This window comes from Miscanthus floridulus, chromosome 8, assembly GCF_019320115.1.
Source record: "Miscanthus floridulus cultivar M001 chromosome 8, ASM1932011v1, whole genome shotgun sequence".
Lineage (NCBI taxonomy): Eukaryota > Viridiplantae > Streptophyta > Magnoliopsida > Poales > Poaceae > Miscanthus > Miscanthus floridulus.
The window spans coordinates 224,031,337-224,038,071 of NC_089587.1; the positions used below are offsets into that span (position 1 = coordinate 224,031,337).

At 43.1% G+C, this 6,735-nt stretch overlaps 1 pseudogene; it reads left to right on the top strand.

Moving 5' to 3' along the window:
• The first annotated feature begins 4,128 nt into the window (after positions 1 to 4,128).
• On the top strand, positions 4,129 to 5,598 carry LOC136475147 (protein G1-like6; annotated as a pseudogene).
• Positions 5,599 to 6,735: the final 1,137 nt, after the last annotated feature.

Below are 6,735 nucleotides of genomic sequence, written 5' to 3' on the forward strand. Positions count from 1 at the left end.
GTAGAAACGCATGGGAAAAAATAAGAATTATCATGTCGGTTCATGTATTAAAAACAGAAAAACTATGCACGCACAGGGAAATCTAATCGCGGGCAAGGATTTTGGGTTGGCGCGCTGGCTTTGGCATTGGCGTCCTGGTTTTGGTGTTGGCGCCTTCTGCTGAATAGAAATGTATTATAAAAAGAATAAAAAAACAAAAATCCTAAACCTAAGCCTGCAGCCCCACTCCCCATTACTTCATGCACACGCCAAGAACTTCATCTCCGCCTCCAACTCCCGCACGCACGCCCCTCTCAGGCGCCACCGAACGCTGCCCCACGGTCCGCCATCAGCCGCCGCCCCTAGGTGTGACGCCCCCAGATCCGCCTTCCTCAGGTCCACCGAAGGCCGCTGCCCCCAGGTTTGACGCCGTCCGCCACCCCTAGTTTTGTCGGTTATTTTTTTTTCAGGTACACTGTTAGAGAAATATTTTTCTGTCGGGATACGTATTTTTCTGTCGTTTTCGCACACACAGGCCTATTCGAGTTTCCAGTAGTGTCGGTTAGACAATTCCTTATCTTATCCGGTTATGATAGACTTTAATTATCAATTACTCTATGTGCTTTCGTATATAAATTTAAAGTCTATATACTTTCAATACACATATTTGTAACGGGCAGACTTGAGCAGTTTTTTACAAACATAATTGTTACTATGGTTATTGTTGTTAATGACGACTAGAGTCTATCCAATTGATCATTTATTTTGTAAAAAAATGGTCAAAAGTGTGTCTGTACATGATTAAAAGAACTTTCCAATATTGTCACATATATTAGGATTTGTATGTACATGTGATTTGAATTAACTTGTGAGTCGTTATAACGTTGTACGAATTCGAATGAACAGATCTGTGCGGGAAAGAGAAGTTAGGGTTGGGCTGGTGTAGAGATCGATCGAGAGGCCAGATCTAGGATCCAGCTAATAGTACGTAGTATGTGCTCAAAGGCTGCGTGGGAAAGTACTGGTCTACTGTACGCTGCGCTGTGCCCATTCAGAAAAAGCAGTAATTACCCACATGGAACTAACTTTCACTTGTCACTGTCCTCCGTCCTCCCTCTCCGACGGCTCTGACTGTGCATAAGATAGTGACCTCTTTAAACTAACATGTTTTTTTTTAATTTGGTTACTGTAGTACCAATTTCTCCAACATTCTAGCTTAAACCACCAGCGTAGTACGTACTACCCTCTGTCCAAAAGAGCAAGGTGCATTATCTGTTAAAATGCCTAAAGTTTAATTAAATATATAGACAAAAATATTAAAGTTTATGATGCTAAATAAATATATTATGAAAATATGTTTATGATGAATGTAACAGTACCTTATTTAGTACGATAAATATTAGTAATTTTTTTATATAAATTCGGTCAAACTTGATGGAGTATATTGAGCATGTTGCATGCTCCTGCTAGGTGTTCTCAGCATTATTTTATATTATTCATTCACATTTGCTTTGATTATTCTCCAGGCAAATATGCTTTACCTAAAATTAAAGCAAAGATGGAAGTTAGGTGCTATAAACTATTGCTTCCGTACGTTTAGTTCGTCAGATCGATATGCAACTAGCTAGATTGTTGTTTCATTTTCTCTAAATTTGCTATTCCAATCTTGATTCGTATATATAGTGATGTATAGATAATTCGAATCGACATCTTATCTCAAATAATATGTATTCCTAAGTTGAATATAAATAATAATAGATATATACGGTATTGCAGAAAAAAAAACATTTTAAAGAGAAATCTAATTATTTGCGTGAGGGGATTCAGGTGGGCATGGACGAATCTTGACTGGCCTATATGTTTACAACAAAACTACAATGCAAGTATGGATATCAGACACCATACGTGTACATACCAGGGATGCACAAATATAATATATGTGAATGCACCATGTACCATATTTCATGTCGTCTACAGTAGTAACATAAGCAACCTGTTCCCTTTATGGATTTTTTTCCTATCAGTGCCCGTGCAACACTGATATGGAAGAACCATCCCATCACCACCACTGCCACGATAGAATAAAAAGTAGCAAAAAATCGACAAGAAAATCAAAAGAAAGAAAGAAGAGGCCATCACTCCAGATTATCCTGCTAGCTGCATGCAGTCATGTCATGCAGCTGCAGATTGGAGGTATGGAAGGAATTGCACATGTACCCTCTGAAAACAAATTAAATGACCACCTCGGCCTCGCATAGATCTTGTGTTTCCCTTTTCAAGTAAAACGGCCTTGAACACTGTTGATGACTAAGCGATCTTATGTAGAGGCTGCGGGGACCTCAAAAACGAAATAAAGTGTGGACACCAATTTTTTTTTGTATTTGAATGCATGGTGCAACGAACTTCACATGGGATATAAATGAATACTAATGTTTTCATTTGAATTGGAATTTGAAGTAAAGACCTCTCTAACTTTGATTCTGAAAAATCTAAATCATGGATGATAACCATCTTACCATTACTCATTAGAGATTCTTTTGGAGCCTCCATTTTAATCCCCACGATATGTGCTAGGAAAAAACAAATATATATCCTATAGAAATCTCATAAAAATAAAAAAAACATCTCGCCATCAGTTACTCTAACATCATTCAAAATAATAGCCATTAGATTTATTCTAATTTCTAAAAGAATATTCACCTATGCCATTGTGAAAATTAATAGCCTACTGTTTTCCAAATCTATATTAAATCATTCACCTTTCCATTATGAAAAATAATATAAATAACCTGCATTGTTAAAAATAATTTAAAACTAACATGTAATCAATATGTATCTTAATTAATTAATAACCTCTTTCATCATTATAAAAAATGCACCAAAGTACTCATGTATGTATGTCTCTAACTTATCTACTTTTGCCATTATTAGTTCAAAACAAACTAACTCAAGATATAGACATACATAATATGTATCACTGGTGCTGGTTTTTTTTAACAAATCACTATGCTGGTTGTTATACACGTATGCAGGAAGCAACGAGCATATCGATTTCATATCGAAGACATAACTCAATCTAGAGTTGCGCACTAAACATATATTCAAACAAACATGAGTGTGCGATATAAAAGGGAAACTAAAAGTCCTGTTAAAAGTTGGATAAAGATAAGAAAATAAAATTATCTATATGGGCTCGTATTATGTAGAGACATGAAGCAAATTAGGTGTGTGAGAGAGGAGCGCAAACCTAAGCAATTTTAAGTAGCAGTGGTGCCTCACATTTGTTCATATGAATTTTATAACAGACTATATAATCGTTAAAATTACTAGCCCATGTAGGAGTAAGAGTTGATGTGGTAGTTGATTCAATATAGTAATTAATAAAATATTTTTTTTGAAAAAAAAAACTAACTATTGTGTAGGAAAAATCCGAAGAATACAAAATAGAGGAAAAGCCAATGCTTTATTTTTTATTTGCTTCAATGCCCCCTGTCTCTCACTCACTCACTCTTATTCTCTGTGTAGCTACCTATACCCTACTAGACCTATTATCAACCCCCCCACCCCCCCCCCCCCCCTCCTCTCTCTCAATCTCAATCACTGCCTGCCTGCCTAACCAAAAGGCTAAAAACCTATCCCATCCCCCCATCCCCCATCCCCACCCTCCCTTCCACCATCCACTGTTCATCCACCTCGCCGGAGCTTCATCGTGCAGACTCCCAAGGATGACTTGACCACCTGAGGCTGCTGAGCGTCAGAGAGCATAGCATAGCAATTTCTTGGTGTCGCTGGATGGATGGGGATGACTGGATCACTCACCAGGAGGCGGATCAGAAGAGTACTAGCTAACCACTGCCAAGATTCCGCCGCGCCCCACGCATGCTTCTGTGAGCGAGCTTACACGCCGCAGAGAATTACTAGATCACGGCGCTGCACATTCCGGTACGCATCGATCTCACTTCCTCTCCTCCTCTTCCTCCTGTCTTCACCTGGACCTGGCCTTTTCAGATCAGGCTTTGTTTCGATCTGTACTAGATCGAGCTCGCATCAGAGCAAGAAATGATGCTTCTGCTTTCTTGTGTTGCATTTGCTAATGAGTGAGAGTGACATACAGCAGCGCGCGCAGCAGGAACCAAGCTAAGGATCGAGATGGATCACCACCATCACCACCACCACCACCATCATCACATGATCCCGGGCCAAGAGCCGTCGGCGGCGGACGGCGCAGCCCCGGACAGCTTCTTCCTCGGCCCCGCCGCGGCCGTCATCTTCTCCGGAGGCACCGGGGCGTCGGGGGGCCGGCTCGTCGTCGTCGGGTGCTGCGGCCCTCGGATCCTCCGTGGGGGGAGGAGGAGGTGGGCCGTCGCCGTCCAGCTCGTCGCCGTCGCTGAGCCGGTACGAGTCCCAGAAGCGCCGGGACTGGAACACGTTCGGGGCAGTACCTGCGCAACCACCGGCCGCCGCTGTCGCTTGTCGCGGTGTAGCGGCGCGCACGTGCTGGAGTTCCTCAAGTACATGGATCAGTTCGGCAAGACCAAGGTGCACACGCCGGTGTGCCCCTTCTACGGGCACCCCAACCCGCCCGCGCCGTGCCCGTGCCCACTGCGCCAGGCGTGGGGCTCCCTCGACGCGCTCATCGGCCGCCTCCGCGCTGCCTACGAGGAGAACGGCGGCACGCCCGAGATGAACCCCTTCGGCGCGCGCGCCGTGCGGCTTTACCTGCGCGAGGTGCGCGAGGCGCAGGCGCGGGCCAGGGGGATCAGCTACGAGAAGAAGAAGCGGAAGAAGCCGTCGGCGGCTTCGGCCGCGGCCGCGGGGCCGTCGTCCGAGGGAAGCCCGCCACCGGGGCCGTCTGGCGGCGGAGGAGGACCCGACACGTCGGCGTCGCCGCAGTTCATCATGCCGTGAGTTTTTTGTTCCTAGCTAGCTAGCTAAGTGATCCATCGCCATTCGCCATCTATATCCCTTCCCTTGATCGTCCATCTGATGAGCTAGCGAGCACACAGCAGCGCGAGTTGGAGTTCCTTCTTGGAACGCCGGTGCTGCTGGTAGTAGAGCAAACAAGTCTAGGCCATTGTTCTTCGCCTTCTTCGATCTTCCTTCTTCAGTGGGTTTCATTTTGCAAAAGATTTCTCGACCCCCTCTTTTCTTTTCTCTGTTCCATTCACTTGAATCATCACTTCGTGCGTGCGTGAGTGCTGGTTTATATTAATCGTCGTCTCTGTTCTATTTAGCTTTCATCAATCCATTGGCAGCAAGCAGTTTATGTTAGTTTTGCTTATTGGTTTGTTATTATGCTCCTCCCGAGGGATATGATGCAAACTTGCAAAAACAGTTTGAGATTCCCTACCAGTGCAAGCTAGCTAGTAGCAGCAGCTGCTGTGTGCTTATGCATGTCATGGCATGGTGTGGGAGAAGTTTAGTTTGCAGCTAGCAACAACAGTGTCAAAAGCTGTAGCTGTAATGCTGTATCTTTCAGAATTTGTTCTTGTATGCAACTTGCAAGCAACTATTAGTTTGGTTCTGTTGCAGAAGCCAGCAGCCAAACTAGCTTGCTGTGCTATTCATAATATTGGCAGAACAGAAATATATAATGCTTCATCACACTATATATATCTATTCATGGACTGCTGGTGTGTGTTTCAATTTCCTTTCTTAGGAGCTACCTGATTTGAAGCATATATAGTTTCTAAAGCCAGGAAAAACATATATATGTTTACCTAGCTACTTTTGTGTCTGAAGGTCGATCTCTGGAAACTCGATTTATGTGTCAATTATATATTCCAGGAGAATCCATACCTTGTAACTTCAATAATACTATATTTCTTCAGTTCAGCCTGCAGTTGCATGTTTAGTTTCCTTTGTGCTTGGCATTGTTATTATTTGATTTGCATGCATGGGCATTGTCCATTGTGGTGGTATTGCTATGAACCGTGTAGCACATAGATGATGCATGCTGCCTACTATTATTTTCACCCCTGAAAACTACGATGGCCAAAAGGGTTGCTCCTGGCCACCAGAAGAAACAAACATGGCAAGCAAAAGAAGCAAGGAATGGGGGAGTCTTTCGAAAAAAGAAAAGGTAGAAGACACGTAGGAACTGAAAACGTATAGTTTATGGTTCAGTTGGGTGCAGTGTGTGTACAATCGGGCAGCACCTGTTTTAGCCCATGCTTTCATTCTTCTGGCTATATATGCCTTTCCTTATTCATGTTAAAATTACTGGATCTGGCTACATTTGCCTTCACTTCTTGTCTGTTTCTCTGCTGGGAGTATTATAGTAGTATATACATACATAGAACACAGACAGAGTCTTGGCAACAATCTTTTATCCAGATTTAATCATGCATGCATTTCATCAATCAATAACCAAGTTGGGGGAAAACTACATATACAGTATGTTATATGTGTATGTGTGTGTGATTTAAAATTTCTTGGGAATAATGTAGGAGTAATCGCCAAACTTCACTTGGGCATCTTAAAGGTCTCCAAACTTGAATTTGATTGGTGCCTTAGATTTGTACTTGAAGGAGAATATAATTGGTGGAGATTGTGTTATATTGCATTGGGCCTCATGGGCTGATTGTATAGAGTACATATGACTAACACCTCACGTGGTTAGACAATGTGGTACTATTCCTAGTTACTCTAACATCCCCCGTAGTCACAGTGGGAGCGCCACAGACGGTGAGACTGGAGAAGAAGCTGAAGCTAACATCCCCTGTAGTCATAACAGTCGATGCGGCGCATATGATG